General features: G+C 42.9%; 1 long non-coding RNA gene across 1 annotated transcript; it reads left to right on the plus strand.

Moving 5' to 3' along the window:
- The first annotated feature begins 461 nt into the window (after nucleotides 1–461).
- Nucleotides 462–11,012, plus strand: LOC138430767 (uncharacterized). The gene is made up of 3 exons (XR_011253381.1): nucleotides 462–1,066; nucleotides 1,914–2,020; nucleotides 10,400–11,012. It is a non-coding gene; the product is annotated as an uncharacterized lncRNA (long non-coding RNA).
- Nucleotides 11,013–19,402: the final 8,390 nt, after the last annotated feature.

Genomic DNA, 19,402 nt, shown 5'->3' on the forward strand with positions numbered 1-19,402 from the left:
CCTGCCTTCATCCTGACATCGTGCCAGCATCTTCCTCAGCTTGGAGAGAGAGTCAAAGTCATAGTTTCAAGGTTGCACTTTTCCACAGGTCTTTGTCTCCATTTTAGGAATGAAACCGTGCCTTGGATAAATTCCTTTTCAGCAGGAATCAATTGCGGGCTTTAATATATATATATATATATTTGCCAAAATAATAGGCCATTATCTCAGATTATCCGAATATGCTTAAGTCATATCAACTCATAAAATTAAGACATCTTTTTTTTTTTTTCATAGGTATTCTGTGATGGGAAGATGGAACCAGGTTAATCTATATGCCTTCCTATTGCTATAGAATATAAAAAAGAGCTCACAGAGTTCTGAAAGCACATTTTTAATCCTCTTTATTACTAAACTAGAAAGGGTGTCAGTTCCCTTCTTCCTACATGTACAATAGTGAGTCCCTGGCAGGAGCCCTTATCATCCTCCTTCCTATATACTAAAGAAGTTTACCCGGCCCGATCCTCCCCACGTGACCCAGCTGCAAGTTCCTTGCCAGTAAAAAAGGATGCTGCTACTTCCTGAAAGGTCTGTTCCTTTCACTTTCTGACTCACATTTGTTATCTCTCTTGTCACAGAAGCTGATTCAACAAACATACTCAGTTATACCCTCCCTTTCATCTCACCAGTAGCAGGAGCAGAGAAGGCATGAACACGGCATTGAAACCTGGGTGCTGAAACGCATTTAAAGAGCCCAATGAATATTCCCACAGCAGCATCTTCAGGACAGTGTTTCTCGAGTGGACAGGCTGGCTGGTTCCTTACAGCCGTATTTTCAATGTGGGCGATCCTCTGAGCTCTCGCCTTCAGGGGCGCTGGGAGGATTATGCCCAGAGGTTTGAAAGCAAAGCCAAATACTAACATCAGTGGTGTCCACTGACCTAATCCTGTTGCCAGCTGCAGGACTGAGAAGCAGCAGGTGCGAGTGGAGTGGAGAATGGGAAATGAGAAGAGCCTGGGGGAGGGAGGAACGATAATCCGAAATAACCTGGAAATGGACCAGCTTCTATGGCACAGCTCATGCTGGGTGAGGTTGCCGGAGGCCGGGTTGGGGGCTGGCGGGCAGTGTGGGAGTATAGGATCTGGGCTTGTGAGGTCTGGTAACCCCCAGCCACATAGAGGCAAACAGGCAATGCCTCTCGTGGCAATAGAAGCAAAGGGACATTTTGATGGCTGAACTGAGCCCAACAGGAATGGGACGAGGTCCCTCCAAGGCGTGGAGGTGTGGTGGTTGGTGGCCTGTGTAGATGTGCAGGGCGCTGAGCTTGGTTTAATTCTCTGCTCTCACGATCCTGAAACTCCATACATTTTAAACAAGGGGCTGGCATTTTCATTTTCCTCTGAGCTGTGGCATGGGACCCTGTCAAGACAGGGGAGTGTGATGTTTCTTTCAGTTGACGGGGCCCCAGGCAGCAGATTGGGGCTTGGGGCAAAACTGCATTCCATTCCGCAGTCTCCATCACTCTTACCTCCTTACCCTGCTTGACCCTTCGGAGCAGTCTTCTTGTCCTGAAATTCCAACGCTTATTGTTTCTTTACTGCTCATCTCCTTTTGCTCGAAAGAGGCCAGGGCTTAGTCTCTCTCGCTCTGGCACCATCCCCAGTTCCCGTAGCCTATCAGTCCGTGCTGCGAGCCAGGCGAAAACCAGGGCGTTGGAAGGTGAGGGTCCAGAGCCTCAGAGGAATTGCTGGGCTCACAGGGATCCAGGCAGAGCTGGGGAGGAACTCAGTCCTTTACATGAGGCTTGGGAGTCTGACTCAGAAAATAAGCAGTTCTGTGTCAGAGAATGAGGAAGCTGGTGTCGAGGAAGAGATTTGTGATGAGGCCAGATCAGTGTTTGTGCTCCTCACCTTCGTCTGTTACCTGCCTCCAGCTGACTGGATACGGAAGACTGGATGGAGCACATTGGCAGGAGAATCACCGGTGAATCTGAAGCAGGCGGAGGCAGCTTCAGTAAGACGCGCCACTGCCGCCTCTCAGGTATTTTTGATTGTCTAAGTCGTTCAGTCGCTAGGTCGTGTCCAGCTCTTTGTGACCCCATGAAATGTAGCCCGCCAGGGTCCTCTGTCCATGGGATTTTCCAGGCAAGAATACTGGAGTGGGTTGCCATTTCCACCTCTGTGGGATCTTCCCTACCCAGGAATCAAACCTGTCTCCAGCACTGCAGGTGGATTCTTCACCAGCTGAGCCACTAGCAACGTCCAAACTGGCAAGCGATATGCCAGTTTCTAGAGGCCTGAAGACGAAAAGGAAATGGAAACCAGTTTTTCCCAATTGTTCTCATCCAAGCAGACTGGTGGCAACCTCAAAAAAAGCAACTATGGAAGGGAATTGCCTATGAGGCCTGATTTAAGACTTTGCTGACGATATCCAAGGCTGTAAAATTGTCATAAAACTAGCTTTTATCAATGCACTTCTCGTTATTGTAAATGCTTTGTGCTTTTGAGACCCTGTTCCCATGGCCACAAATGCTCATAGAGGCTACTTGACCCTGGGGTGTGCCTTGGACCCATGGTGACAATTCTGGCTTTTTGGAACTACTGCAAAATATTCCAAAATGAAACAGCCTTCGCCTTCCTATCTGAGCACCTCCAAAATCTTTTTTCTCTCTGGATTCCCCACCCCACCTTCCCTGACTTGCACAAGGACAAACAAAGGTGCTGTAGCTGACATCACAATAAATGATGAGCTTGTGCCCCTGGAACAAACCATGATAAATGTGGAGGTGCTGGGCATAGAATAATTATGTTGATTTCCGATTAGCCTGAGTGACAAGTTTGGAAAACTAGTTAAACCAAGAGAGGCCTTCGATACTGGCAAACTTGCTGCTATGCCTATTACTGTCACCCCTTCTGGGCTCAGGTTAGAAAGATAAAACTTTCTCCTCGCTGGGCACACCCTCCCCCCACTAGTCAGAGGAGGTGAAGATCCCTCAGACATGTGGCTGGTGGGTTTATCCTTTAGGCAGGATATGCGTTTCATCTAATCAGGAGAAAATTATCTTTGGACTGTTTGATCTCTGCTGTCACGAAGCATGGTAGTTACCTCTGGGGTCTCTGAGGGCAGCATGCCTGGGTTCAGATCCCAGCGCTGACACCTGCTAGCACTGTAACCTTTCACAAATTATTTTATTTCTCTGTGCCTCAGTTTTCTTATCTGAAAAAGTAGCTCCTGCCTTGTTGGTGAGGATTAAATGAATTGGTTACCTGAGTCAGTTTGGACTGCTTTAACAAACTACCACAGATTGGGTGACTTGCCCAACATTTCTTTCTCACATTTCCCAAGACTGGGAAGTCCCAAATCAAGCTGATGGAAGATTCAACATATGGTAAAGACCTGCAGCCTGCTTCATAGACATCCATCTTCTGTGACCTCACATGCAAGGGGCAAGGGAGCAAACGGGGGCATCTTTTATCAGGGCACTCACCCCAATCACCTCCCAGAGTCCCCACCTCCTGATACCGTCACATTGGGGATTAGGTTCCCACATTTGAATTTGGGAGGTCGGGGGGCACAAACACTGAGTCCATAGCACCGATACATATGAAATGCTTGGTGTGCCTTAAGAATTCAGTGCATGTTGACAATTATTCCATTTTGTTATTCTTAGCACCACCTTTGTGAGCCCAGCTCTTCTGATGGGGAAATCAATTCCTGCCCTCACAGATTCCCTTCCTATTTGGACTGACTGCTCCCAAGGCAAAGGTGTGGGCTGAGTTATATGCCATTTCTCAATTATTAATCCATTATTTAATCAGTCAGTAAAGATCTCGCAGTTCACACAAAAGGATAGCATGAACGTCTTTCATGCAGGGAATGGACTGAGTTGACTGATCTCTAGAGGCTGAATGTCTTGCCTGTGGGGCACAAGCTGTCCAACACAGTGACCAAACAAAGCATGTGACAAGCACAGAGAGATGGAATACATTTACAGTGTTCATGTAGGGTTCCCTAGAGTCACATCAAGCCTCGGTCTCCCTAAAAAGATTGGGAACCAAATCAAACCTGGTATCAGAGTGGAACATCTCTTTCCAAGGCACCTTGTAATCAGGCATGACTCCAAGTCACGTAATCTGCAAAACAGAGATAATTATGCCTGCCTGCTCTATGTCGCACAGAGACAGGGCAAGGATTAATTAAATAATGACTGCCAAGAACACCGAGCTCCTTGGAGATAAATATTCTACAAATGCAATCTTAGATTATTATTCAGAATTCCATTCTGTAAATATCAGGACAGAACTTCAGCTTATGAGACCAGACCACATGAGCATGGCTAGAAGTCACCCAGAGAATAGAAAGCCTGTCTGGAAAATTCCTGACCACCAGACTAACACATTATTAGAGAAACGTTGCTTTGTATGGTCACACACAACTCAACAGATACTTTCTTAACTGTTATCAGAGTCTCACACCAGGCACTCAGATTTGGAGTTACAGCTTCAGTGGTAATATCGCTCCCTTCCAAAAGAAAATCTCTCCAATGGTTAGGACCTTCTTCAGCTGATCCCTCTCCAGGTGACTTTCTCCTCATCACAGGGAGAATGACCAAATATCCAACTTTGCTCAGAACACAGGACTTTTAATGCCAAAATCAAGATAGTCCTGGGAAAGGGGGGTAGGTGGCCACCCTAACATGCTAGTGAGAGCAATGACACTAAATTGCTTTGTGACCTCAGGGATTTATTTCTGAGTCCTGGCAACTTGTTCCATAAAATACTAGTTTTGGCAATAATATTAAGAATGAATTTTGTCGAAGGTGTAGTTTTGAATACTTAACGCTTAACACTCACTGTGACTCCTGAAGGAAGGCATTAGCATTATATCCACGTAACAGATGAGGTAGGTACATGGAGACAAAGGAATTTGCTTCATGTTACACAGATAGTGAATCAGCAGGGCTGGGGTTCCAACCCAGGGGACTTGGTGCCAGGCCCAGGCTCTGAAGCACCACATTGTACTGCCCCTCTGGAACTTTCAGAGTCAGAGTCGATGATTGTCCTAAAAAAAAAAAAAGCCATTTTTTCCTTTATTTCTATTATATCAAAATATTTTTATTATTTCTAAACATTTCCTTTATATTATAACAGCTCATTAAACAAAGGGTACCAATATAGATTGTGTGTGTGTGTGTGTGCGTGCTAAGTTGCTTCAGTCGTGTCTGACTCTTCACAACCCTTTATACTATAACCCTCCAGGCTCCTCTGTTCATGGAATTCTCCAGGCAAGAATACAGGAGTGGGTTGCCATGCCCTCCTCCAGGAGACCTTCCTGACCCAGGGATTGAACCTGTGTCTATTTATGTCTCCTGCATTGGCTAGTGTTCTTTACCACTAGCACCACCTGGGAAGCCCCAAATATAAATTAAATACATGTATATATACATGCACATACACAAATCTCTATTTCTCCCATTAAAAATACAAACAAGCTTAGGTTTCCCTGTGCCAGATGGTCAACAAATCTGTTATCTCCCTTTTGAGTGTTCCTCTTCCACTGAGCTGTCTCAGACTACAGGCTGCACATGACATATGAGGAGTTAGCTACATGGAATCATGGCTGCTGCTGCTGCTGCTGCTGCTGCTGCTGCTGCTGCTGCTGCTGCTGCTGCTGTGTCACTTCAGTCGTCTCCGACTCTGTGTGACCCCATAGACGCCAGCCCACCAGGCTCCGCCATCCCTGGGATTCTCCAGGCAAGAGCACTGGAGTGGGTTGCCCTTTCCTTCTCCAATGCATGAAAGTGAAAAGTGAAAGTGAAGTCGCTCAGTCGTGTCCGACTCTTTGCCACCCCATGGACTGCAGCCCACCAGGCTCCTCCATCCATGGGGTTTTCTAGGCAAGAGCACTGGAGTGGGGTGCCATCGCCTTCTCCGTGGAATCGTGGAGGAGGTATTAAACTTCTCTGCCACCATTCCTGCTACTGTATTCTGCTATTGCCCATTGGCTTTCCTGGAAACTGGCCCTCGGCTGAGCCATCACAGCATCACGATAGACTGAGCTAGCACTGGCGTGGTCTCTGCTCTCTGGGATGGCCCAGACACTCTCTGTGTCAGAGATGATCACAGACAACACTCCTTGCTTGCTTGCTGGCATCACAGCTCTCTAGGTCAGGACTATGTCAAAATCAGGCCAGACATCTGGCATGCAGACCCTTCTTCCCTCTCTTCCCCAAAGACTCAGGTATCTTGGGATCAGGTTGCTTTTCCTTTTTCAAATCTCAGTCAAAATGTGCTGATTACTTCTTTCCACTGCAATTGAGTTATCTCCTCACAGTTCTAAGGACAACACTTAGCTCTGCTGCCTACAAAATACCATAGGCTGGGTAACTTAAACAACAGAGATTTGTTTTCTCATGGTTCTGGAGGTCTGAGATCAGGGCACCATGCTGGGTTGTGGTGAGACCTCTCTTCCTGGTTTGCAGAAAGTCACGTTCTTGCTGCATCCTCACATAGTGAAGAGAGTGCTTTTATGTTTCCTTCTTATAAGGGCACTAATCCCACCACATGGGCCCCACCCTCAGGACCTCATCTAAATCTGACTACTTCCCAAAGTCTATACCTCCAAACACTATCACACTGGGGTTTAGAGCTCCAGTACGTGATTTTCAGGTGAGAGAGACACAATACTAGCTTTCGATGGCAACAGCTACCTGATTATCTTCTAGGGGTCATAGACCCTACCTATGGCATCTCGCTCTACATATGAAAAGTAGTGTGAAAATGATGACTCAACTCATCCAATTTAGGGCTTTGTGACTTATGGATTGGGTGTATTAGCAGTTTCAAATGGCTTTGGCATATACCTGCCTTCCTGTTCTTGATCTTGAATTTGGAATTAATGTTAAAGTGGCTTGATCAAAAGAAAATTGATCTTCACAATGAGCTAGATGTCAATTCCTGTTCATATCTTGTTTAGTGCTTCAGCATATGCAGAAGTGCTCACATGAATCTAGGAGATGAAAGCAGATGCCACATGAAGCTGAGACTGGAAGATCAGGCCTTCTGGATACATGGTCTCTGATTATTGAAAACTGACTGATTGAAAGGGTTCCCTACATCAAAGCATTCTACTAGTTTTTATAATATCCACCCTTTTCTTTTGTTTTTACCTACCTCACTGCTCGAGCTTTGGTTTCATAAAAAGCAATACATTTAAAACTTTCAAGTATTTCTCTGGTAACATGCTACCTTCTTGCTGCTGCTAAATTGCTTCAGTTGTGTCCGACTCTGTGCGACCCCATGGACGGCAGCCCACCAGGCTCCCCCATCCCTGGGATTCTCCAGGCAAGAACACTGGAGTGGGTTGCCATTTCCTTCTCCAGGAGACCTTCCCGATCCAAGTACCTTCTTGCAAGTACCATTAATAGTTTGTTTTCTTAGGAGGATAAGAACAAAAGCAGGTCAGTTATGGGATCCTATGCCAGAGGTGACTGGCATAGCACTTGCACTACTTTTGTTTGAGTATCTTTGTCTGCAGAATATTGCAAAAATTAAATTAAATAATGTACCTAGGGCACTTATCACGGTGTCGTATACAATGAGTGTTAGTTGATTTTATCATTTTCGTTCTCTTATGGGACAAAGTTATTATTTTTCCTTTGTATGACATAAGAGCAGGCAGATGAAGGAACATTTGTTGAATGAAGATTATCTATACCAGTGGTTAGCAGAATTTTGGATTTCAAAGCCCATTAAAACATTTAAAAGGAAATTGGAATTGATATGGAGCTGATTACTTTTTATTTTTCTAAGCTAAGGCATGGGAAAATTAATTTCCAGCTACCAGCAACAATGTGATGTTACTAAACAAAGGGAGTTCTATTACAGATAAAATGTATAATGAAAAAGGAACAAATTTAACTTATGGAAAAACATGATATATTATTCATTTTTCTCATTTTGCTGAGGAATGGTGTTTTCATAGTGGTCCAGCATGGGGACAGGGACCAACATTTAGAAATTACTAATCCAGCTCAAACCTTTGTCTTCATAAACCATCTGAGCCAAATGATTGTCACTCCTAATTTTAGGGATGAAGATTTCACAATCCTCTTGGCATCTTGTTCTAAAGTTTAATCATGCTTAAGTTGTATCTGAGCCACCAGAGGATTGAGTCAAACCAGTGTGGGGGGGCGGGGGGGGGCGGGGGTGGAAACAGCCTGACCTGCCTACCTTCTGGGCAGGCTGTGCCTTCTGGGGTGTTTAAATTTGTAATCAAATCTCCTCGTGATCATTCAGATTTGAAGATGAGCCCTACACAGAGCAAGCACTCCTCAATTGAAAAAAAAAAAAAAAGTGAGCACCATGTGACTCTCAAGAAAGGCTCTTTTTCTTCCTCTTTTCTCTAGGGACATATAAATATTCTGGAAGCATTGGAATCAATATAATACATCCTTCTTTTAAGTCATATGATCTTCACTCAGAGCAAATATGAAATAAAAACCAACTCATTGCCTTGGCCTGGGGGCTTAAGCAGCTGCTGGAGTCACTGGATATATTCTACTCTACTTTTCATCCAACTTTCTAAGCCTCATCAAGAGCCTTTTCATAGTTACAGTAGGTCTAAGAAAAATGCAAATCAGAATCTCTCTACCTGACATTTGTAGCAATTAATGCAAGAATTTGAAGTCTGTGGCTATTTAGAAAATGTTCAGTAATCTTGCCGGAGGGCCTCTATTCTACTTGGGGAACTGTCAAGTAAGGTAGGAGATTGATTTTATTTGTTAAGACGATAAATTTATGCTACAAATAAGCTAGGACTTATTTGTGAGCACTAAGCCCAGTGCGATTGGCTTCCTTTCAAAATAGAATTACAGACTGAAAATCTACCACTTTTTGTTTAAGTTGGGTCTGCACATGACAGCTAGTTGTCAATATGCTTCAGAATTTGCAACTATTTGGGGTCTACATATACCTGCTTAGAAGTTTAGGCAGGATATAAATTTAATTTGAAATAAACTTAGGAGACAAAAGATTTATTTTCTTCAAAACTCTTTCAAGTAGAATAAACACATATTTTGAAAGAAAGGTTGGGATAAGAGTTCCTACAGTCTGTGTATTTTTTTATCATGTTTTACAATTATCTTGTCATCAGTTCTTACCTAAGGTGGCATCTTTTCTGTACCGTCAGATCAGGACAAATGATCTAACAACAGAACAGAATATTTGGAATTTTAATTATCTTTGAAAACTTCTAGATATAAGGCCACTGAATCCAAATATGAGCAGAAAATGACCTCATAAAATATCAAACTGTAGCCTTGATTACCAGCATACTAATTTATATAGTTCTGTGTTTTTTAACTTGGCTTAAGATGAATCAAAGGAGTTTTTATATACACAGCTCATACACATTCATGCCGTGAACTAGAGAATTTCCAAAACGCATACTTCTTTGTTAATAAATGTTACTGCTGCATTATACATTTTTCTAGTTCTGAATCAATAAAGAAAGATTTATGTTTAAAAAAAAAAGTGCCCTCAAGAACTAGGTAGGCAGCTGAAAACAGGAAATTTGTCAGCTTTATTTGGTACACACCGTTTTAAAGGAAAGCATCATTCCTCAGAGAAGAGTACGCTTCAGGGAAGCTGGAAACACATCATTCCACAAGGGAATTCTGTTCACCCAGGTGACCCTTGGCAAAGACTCTGAAAACGGAAATTGTATAGTAAATGCAGAGTCCCTCTGCAACACATGGGTATTTTGAGTAAAAGTCTAATTGTACCCTTTGCCCTCCTCCCTCAAACAAAAACCAAATGAACCTCACAACAGAGAAGGGTCTAATGCTACCAGAATTCACTCAATAAACCTCTTGCCAAAAGGAAGATACATCGCTGTTAAAACAGAAATAGAGCTGAGTCTAGAGTGCTTTCACAATCCACTGCCCTTGCTTTTAGCAAATGCAGGAAACCAAGACATTACTAGGCCCATAGACTATCAAGGGATTATCTTTTGAATACAAAGCACAGCCCAGACTGCATGAAGGACGTTCGAGAAGGCCCGAGACACTGAGCAGGGAGCAGGGTAGTAATGTTGAAAGGAAGCGTTTATCGGAGCGATTGGAAAGAGAGGCCATGTGGGGATAACGCTTTCTGGGAAATGTTTCAATTATAATCCTCCAAGGTCCAACCATCCATGTGCGTATGGACCACGTCTCCATAATGCTGCCAGTCTTTGCTGATGTATTACAGCATTAGTGCTATTTATAATCAACAGAATTACTAGCGCTGTAATCATGGAAGTTTCGTGATAGTAATTATGACAGAATAAATAGCAGTCAGAATGCCTTGCCTCTGTTATTGATGTTGATGGCAAACACGGCCAAGGAAAGCTTTTTATTTTTTTCTTTTTCTTTTTAAGGAAACCATTCAAGAGGGCGGAACCTGCAAGTGTTTGCCAAGAGAAAGATTTTACATACCCTTTTAAAATAGACTTCATGAGGAGCTGAGATTTCACAATGCAGAAGGGGAAAAAAGAAGGCGGGGAGTGTACATTAGAATCTGGTATGCTGTGTACTACGTGCCTTCAAAAGTCAAATAGAACTTCTCTGTGTCCAAAAAATACAAAAGTAAAATAAAATAGACTTCCTGAGGGATGTCAGAAAGGTACATTGCCTCTTTAAATGATGTATGAATAGTTCATTTATTTTTAAAAATAATCACATATGTGTTTATATAAATTATACATGCAAACATATGCTCAGCAGTTCTCCTCATGGAAAGGCTGTTGCTTATCCAATTTGGTGCTGACGCTGTCTTTCCATGGTCCTCTCTCTAGCAACAGGATTCTGCTGTCCGCCCCGCACCCCCACCCCCGTGTAAGTGCCTGCATATAGAGCTCCTTCGCACGACGCCAAGCACTTACTTTTATACTTTTCTTACCACTGATGCTGGGTAAGAAATAAAATCCAGAGACTTCACTATCTATAATTAAGACTTTTGCTGCTACCATGATATAAAGATTGGGAAACAGATATTTTATCTTGTGGTTGGTTTTATTTCCTTGTGGCTTAAATTATGAGTGAATGTTTTTCTTATTTCTTACTTTCCCCATAAGTAGTCTTTTCAGCAGCAAAATTACTACTCATTCTTAATAACTACCAAGCAATAAAGTGAGATGTCTATTTGGGAGACAGTGGGTGTGCATTCCAATTACTCCATTCATCATGATTTTAGGGTAGCATAAGGCAGGGATTTGCAGGGCCTCCAGGGAGGGTGGCTTAAAAGACTTCAGGAAGTTAGTATCAATGCTTCACTTCTTGATGGAAGAGTCGGCTTCATGATAGCTCTGGGATTGAATAGGCACAGGCAAATAAAATAAAATCAATTCCCTCACACTTAGCAGCCCCGTTACACAGAGCACTAGTTTGAACTTGGTTTTAAAAGTTCTTGCCATTTGATTCAGTAGTGTACATTTCTAGGAATTTATCCTAAGGATAAGTCAATGGCCAAGATGTACGCTTAAGGACATTTTATGTGTCACTGTTTATCATAGTCCCTATTTTGATTCCAAGCCCGAGAGCAGGACTTACCTGGATACAGGTAGTTTATTTCCAAGATGATCCCAAAAGCAGGAGAGAGAGAGAGAGAGTAGGAAAGAAGGAAAAACAAATATAATAAGGTGGATACTTCGGGTTCCCGGGGCTAGACTCCACCCTACCCTGCTGAAACTGAAAATGTTAGTCTCTCAGTCGTGGCCAACTCTGCACCCCCATGGACTGTATCCTGCCAGTCCCCTATGTCCATGGAATTCTCCAGGCAAGAATCCTGGAGTGGGTTGCCATTTCCTTCTCCAGGGGCTCTTCTTGACTGAGGGATTGAATTCTGGTCTCCTGCATTGTACCCTCATGGGCCTCTGGAATTTTCCTCTTGAAGGACAGGCAATTGGAGCATTTATTCACCAGCTCAGTTCTCCACTGGCTGAAGGGTGTCTGGGGGCAGGGGCACAGTGCCCTCTCCTCTGCTTCTGGGCTCCTTCAGCACTGGAAAGCCCATGCTGCCTTGGGCTTGGCTATCAGCTCCCGGTGAGTCTGCACTCCCCTGACACTTCACAACTGCTGGTGAGTCTGCACTCCCCTGACACTTCACAACTGCAGTTGTGGCTGCAACCAGAGGTAGGTCCATCAAGGAGCATGACCCTGGGAACCAGAGACATCACTACAGCCCAAAATGAAAACACCCAAATGCCCATTTAATTAGAGGCTGTTTAAACAAATTGTCATAGATTCATACAATGGAATATTTTTTTAATGATGTCTGTTTATTTATCGGAGAAGTCAATGGCACCCCACTCCAGTACTCTTGCCTGGAAAATCCCATGGATGGAGGAGCCTGGTAGGCTGCAGTCCATGGGGTCGCTAGGAGTCTGACACAAACGAGCAACTTCACTTTCACTTTCGCTTTCATGCATTGGAGAAGGAAATGGCAACCCACTCCAGTATTCTTGCCTGGAGAATCCCAGAGATGGGGGAGCCCGGTGGGCTGCCGTCTATGGGGTCGCACAGAGTCGGACATGACTGAAGCGACTTAGCAGCAGCAGCAGCAGTGCTTATTTATGGATGTAAAGACGTCTGCCAACAAACAAGTGAGTTACCAAGTGGTATATATCCTATGCATTTATTCTTTTTTTTTTTTTTTTAAGAAAACTGTTAAGTATACACATGTTCACCAGGTTGTGGGACACAGAATGGATGCAAAATTGTTTCATGAAAATTACTCCATAAGGGACGAAATTTAATGTTAGAGACTGGACACTCTCACACCCAGGGTACAACACAAAGTAGCCCAGCACGCAGACAAACTGTGGGGAGTGCCAGTCAGCCCACAGCAGCTGCCACGCCTGGTCCTGCCACCCATGGGATCCTAGGAGTCGACCGCTTGGCCCCTGTTGTTCGTGCCATTTTCCTTTACTGCATTCTAATTGCAGCTGCACAGTGGTGATAAGGCAGAGGCTAGCAGTCTATTTAAAGGCATAAAAGAAAAAAAAAATACTTCGTCCTTCGTACAAAGTTTGTGGCTAGTCACAGGTGGTTCAATAGTTCTAAAGATCTTGTCTTTTTCTGTAAAAAAAAAAATCTTTTTAAAAGGGAATGGTAACACTGCTGGTGCTGATACAAAAGTAGTGGAAGCAAATCTAAAGCATTTCAATGTTTACGAAATGTGATTTACTCCAGACCTTTGAAAACTAGATGATTGCATAAATTGAAAGCGGTCTATATTCCCTAGGAAAAGTGGTTTTCTCTGTACGGTGGAATTTCAAATTACATTCCTTTGTTGGCTTTTTCCCCATAATATTATCTCCAAAAACTGTGTTAGTTGATAACAAAGCATGGTGATGAAGGGGACAGGGAGGAAAGACATAGCATCCTCTTCATCACTTGCAGTTTTTGTGGGAAATGGCCATTAAGAAACACACACAGGCAATTTCAGAACATCTTTATAGGTATCTGCTGGGAGGAGCAGGCTGAAGCTGTCAGAGCCTTCCAAATAAGACAGAGACGGTATCAATTCCAACTCTCTCTGGGTCAAAAACTGAGGAGGGTGATTATAGAGATTATGGCCAAAGTTTCCCCTCTCCCACAGCCCCCAATCTTTGCAGTGTGGCCACCTGAAAAGGTGATCCTCCTGAGGATGAGATCTCATCTACCTCCACAAGAGCACAAAACCAGCTTTCTGAATTTACAGAAGAGCACAACCAGATAGCCCGGAACGTGGCTACAAGCACTTTCTGCAGAGACTTTCTCGGCTCCCTCTGACAGTGGACCAGTTAAAGTGGGCCAGCTAGTACTTCCTCAAATGCCACCAACTCTGCTTTGTCTACGATGCCAGCTGTATCCAGCTGATTCAAGGAATAGAAACCTGCTGACTAGGGGTCAGACAGCAAGAACCACTTTTTTTTTCTGTTATTTCATTGAGCTAAGTTTCTTGTATCTTTAAAATAGAGCACAATTATTTCCTAATTATTTATAAATGATGCTAATTTTAAAGTGCCATGTATTTTTAAAACACATACATGCCCTGGCTGAAGACAGCTATAATAAATTCTGTAAATTGAGGTTAATAAATATTTGGACTTTTCAGTGCATAAAAAATGGAAGGTTGATGGGCACCCAGAAGAAAGGGGACATTATTTAAATTTCATGCATTTTAATAGAAAAAAATGGCTCAGTTGTCCTTCCTTCCTTCAAAGCAATGATTTTCTGGCTTAGATTTTTAATACCCCTGGTATCACCAATTATCCCAAGGAAGGCCACAGAATTGCCATCAACTTGTGTTGAGCTCATTGCATTCATTGATTTAATGGGTCCACCTGGACATTTTTCAAAGATAGTAATTGAAAACGCAGCCTGACAGGTTAGCAGGAGTGACAGGCTGGAGTGGGTGAGTGAGGATGGAGTGGGGAGGAGAGGGAAACTTGCTCCTTACGCCTGTGGGGTACAGTGAATGCTAGGTTTCAGGTCACAGACCTGAGGCCGCCTGAACACCTGAGGACATAAAACAGGTGTGTCCTTCTGACTACAGACTGGCCTCAGGGAAGGGCTTAGACTCAGGAGAGAGGCAGGAGAGTCCCGTGACAAAACGATGCTGCTCACCATGAATCCAGTAAGTTCAAAAGCAATCATGGGGGACTTCTCTGGTGACCCACTGGTTAAGAATGCACATATCCAATGCAGGGGTTGTGGGTTTGATCCCTGGTCCGGAAACTAAGATCCCACACACAGCACTGACCTGCTTAAAAAAAAAAGGAATCATGTTACAAAGACCTTATGTTATTTTCTCTTTTCTTCTTTTCTGAAACCTCTACCTTTTTTTGTTTTTTGGCTGGGTGGACTGTCTCAAACTCAACTTACTTGGTTCTATTTATGCACACCCATGATTATGTTGGTAGCAGTAGTGGGATATTAACTTGTATAAAATATTTTGTTGTATAAAATGTTAACTGAACATTCTATGATCATGTTGGTATTTTCCACTCCTATCTCCATTGCTTCATGTCGATTGGCAATTTCATGTCGATTGGCAATTCTGTGCTCATTATCTTGAAGGAAGAAGAGAAAGGAATCACGGGCAAAATAAACCCAAGGCCTCCAGGAATGATGGAGCCTTTGGGAAAAAGCTGAATCCGGGAAGGAGACTGTCACAAGGGATTATAAGGGAAGAAGACTCCTCCGGGCCTGGAAGGCATTTCCCCGGAACCAGTAAGGAGACCAGCAGATGGACAGATGTTTCCTTCCTGTTAGTAAATAGGAACCTGACAGACAGTCTTAGAACTGGGTAACAGATGGGCTCCCATTATTATCTGAAGACCACAGAGAGAGAATTTGATAAATAGAGGAAGAGGGTCCTTACACAGCCTCCCAGGAAACCTCCATATCTCCAAGGATGTGTGGACACAGCGGTGAGGGGTATAGGGTCTAAGGTGCCAGTCAGACAGAAAGAAAGGATAGGTCACTGGCAACTGGTGTGGCAACAGTGAGGACACCCAGTGGCCCCCACAGGCATCTGTGTGGCACTGGAAGCCAGGCACCCCCACCCCCATACTCACCTGTGCTCCTCCAGACCCCAGGGTTCACACTCCACTCTGAGTGTAAGAGTGACCAAGGTTTTGCCACAAGGGCCAAGGTGTTTAGGCTTGCAACAAACATTGAATTTAGTGGGAGACCATCAACTATGTTTTTGTACATTTGAATTATGCAGAAGGTTCATGTCGTACAGTGTTACTTATCCCTAGCCTCCTCTGTCCGTGTTAGAATGATTAAATGTACATTGTAGATTTTACCATGTCAACGCATTTCCATGAACTTGTGAGAAATGGGATCTTCCCTAGAAGTGTGGGAGGTAGGCAGGAAGGGTGTTATGCTCATGTCATAGATGAGGCTGCTGGAAGCTGGGGTGAGAGACAAGGCGTGTGTCCAACACCTCATAGTTGACACCTATATCCTGTTTCACTAGACCAGTGCTTATCAGTCATTTCAACCCATCCCTCCACCATCTTTTCCCCCAACCCACCCACCACTTTTTGAATCCATTCCCTAGTTCAGTTCAGTTCATTTCAGTCGCTCAGTCGTGTCCAACACTTTGCGACCCCATGAATTGCAGCACACCAGGCCTCCCTGTCTATCACCAACTCCCGGAGTTTACCCAAACTCCTGTCCATTGAGTCAGTGATGCCATCCAGCCATCTCATCCTCTGTCGTTCCCTTTTCCTCCTGCCCCCAATACCTCCCAGGACCAAAGTCTTTTGCAATGAGTCAACTCTTTGCATGAGGTGGCCAAAGTATTGGAGTTTCAGCTTTAGCATCAGTCCTTCCAAAGAACACCCAGGACTGATCTCCTTTAGAATGGACTGGTTGAGTCTCCTTGCAGTTCAAGGGACTCTCAAGAGTCTTCTCCAACACCACAGTTCAAAAGCATCAGTTCTTCAGTGCTCAGCTTTCTTCACAGTCCAACTCTCACATCCATACATGACCACTGGAAAAACCATAGCCTTGACTAGACGGACCTTTCTCAGTGAAGTAATGTCTGCTTTTGAATATACTGTCTAGGTTGGTCATAACTTTCCTTCCAAGGAGTAAGCGTTTTTTAATTTCATGGCTGCAATCACCATCTGCAGTGATTTTGGAGCCCCCCAAAATAAAGTCTGACACTCTTTCCACTGTTTCCCCATCTATTTGCCATGAAGTGATGGGACCAGATGCCATGATCTTCACTTTCTGAATGTTGAGCTTTAAGCCAATTTTTTCACTCTCCTCTTTCACTTTCATCAAGAGGCTTTTTAGTTCCTCTGCACTTTCCCTATGATAACCACACAAAAAAATTTCATGACTTCTTTAGCATGGTTTTTTAAAATAATATTTTAAAACAATTTAATGTGTGTATTTAAAAGAAAAAGCAATGGGACAGAGAATTGCTTTGCTTTCAATGTCTGTCCCACTTGTCCCATTGTTCTTAAATATTACTGACTTGGAAAGCTTTCAGAGACTTATACATTCTTTCCTATGTTTTTGCACAGAATCAAATCAGGGAGTCATTCCATGATTGTTTCATCCGATGTAGAGTTGTTAGGACTGTGTCAGCTGAAGACACCCAGAGGATAGGACTAGGAAGACTTTGGAGATCACCTGTTCAATGCTCCTGCATGTACAGTAAGAAATAGAGTGATTATTCAAGATGACACAGGCACATATGTGCACATTGAGTAGCCTGGTCTGTAGTAAGTAAAGACTGGTTTCTTTATTCACTATAGACTGCATTGCCAGCTAGCTTGAACAAAAAAAGCATAAATTTTGATGAATTTAATTATGTCCCCCAAACTCTATTTATAAAAATAGCCCTCAACCCCCACCCCCAAAGTTTTTATTTATGATTCTCTCCCTACTTTCAGATGCTTAAAAAATTTCTTCTACAGAGAAAAGGGAGTCACAAATACACTTCTTACACTGAAAATGTCGAGTTCTTGTTCAATGGTGATGTCAGTGACTACAAAATATGAATTTCTGATTAACGCTATAAACTCTACAAAGACTTGGATTCCAATATCTGTAGAGATACGAGTGATAACAAGGAAGTTGCTCTTTCTGAGTTCTGTTTTGAAACAGTTGTAATGACTTGTCATTATCAGCAAGGGCGCACATGTGCATGTCTGAAAGAGAGATTGTGATTGCTGATATCTGTACTTATGTTTGTCACTGTCACCAAACTCTATGCGGATATTGCCAAAGGTCTCATTCTCACGTAAGAAACTGTGGCTGACAACATGAAGAACAAGGCACGGATATTTGTTGAGTAGCTAATATGTCCTGGGATCATGCTAGGAGGAAAGTGAATGGCCTGCAAGCTTAAACATACCATGGCTAACTCACACGTCATTCATCAATGCATCCATTCAACACACAGTCTATAATTATGCACTGGGCTCCTGGGGATTGTGCTTGGTGCTGAGAATAGAGCCATGAACAAACCAGATAAGCTCCTTGTGCTCCTGGAGTTTGCATTCCAGAGAGGAAAGAAAAAATGATAAAAAGTAAACAAATAAATGAACAAGCTAATGACTCTCTTTCTACACTGTGCTAAGCACTTAATTACACCATATCATTTAATTATCAGAACAACCCATGTGGGTACTACTCTTCATTTAATGTTACAAATGAGGAAAATGAAGGACAGAGAGGGTAAATTGCTCTACACAACCTCTCAAAGTCCCATGAGTGGCAGAGATGAAGTACAAACTCAGGAAATCTTGTTCCTGGGCTATTAAACTTTATAAAAAAGCCCCTGCTAAGTGTAGGACTGACCTCCCAGTCGGTAAGGGAAACAGAATGAGGATATGGTGTGATGGGTGGAATTATTAGATAAGCAAACTTTCAGCAGGTACACATAGGAAGGGCAGCAAATCCAGAATAATGTCTGGAAAGGTTTTCTGGAGAAGTTGAAGTCAGATCTGCTTCTTGAAAAACAAATGTGAATTAACTGGGAAAGGGCATGGAAGGGCATTGGAAGCCAAGAGTACACCTTGAACTTTATGCATGGCCAGAGAGGTGTGAGTGTCAGGACACAGGAGGCCCGAAAGAAATCAAGGGCCTTGGGTACTATGACTAGAACCCAAGACTTTAGACTTTTTATCTAAAGATAATGGGAGCCATTGATTGATTTTTAAGACAGAGTGATAGGATACGATTTATATTTTATTCTTTACTTTTTTTCAACAAGAAAGAAATTGTTTCTTTTTATTTTTATTGAAATATAGTTTATTTACAATGCTGTGTTAATTTCAGCTATACAGCAAAGTGATTGTTGGAAATATATAAAAATTTATAACATTTTTTCACATTCTTCTTTCATTATAGGCTATTAAAAGATATTGAGTATATTTCCCTCTGCTATACAGTAGGTTCTTATTGGTTATCTATTTTATATACAGTAGTGTGTATAATTTAATCCCAAACCCCTAAAATATCCCTTCTCCCTCCCACTCCTTCAGTAACTATAAGCTTGTTTTCTATGACTGTGACTCTATTTCTATTTTGTAAATGTTCATTTGTATCATTTTTTAAGATTCCACTTATAAGAAATATCAAATTATATTTGTCTTTTTCTGGCTTATTTCACTTAATATGCTAATCTCTAGTTCCATCCATGTTGTTGCAACCATTTGCATTTTAAAATGATTCCCTTTGGGCTCCTTGTCCACTGGGAGTTTCAGTTCAGTTCAGTTCAGTTCAGTCGCTCAGTCATGTCCGACTCTGAGACCCCATGAATAGCAGCATGCCAGGCCTCACTGTCCATCACCAACTCCCGGAGTTCACCCAAACTCATGTCCATCAAGTCGGTGATGCCATCCAGCCATCTCATCCTCGGTCGTCCC

This window comes from Ovis canadensis, chromosome 1 (genome assembly GCF_042477335.2).
Source record: "Ovis canadensis isolate MfBH-ARS-UI-01 breed Bighorn chromosome 1, ARS-UI_OviCan_v2, whole genome shotgun sequence".
Lineage (NCBI taxonomy): Eukaryota > Metazoa > Chordata > Mammalia > Artiodactyla > Bovidae > Ovis > Ovis canadensis.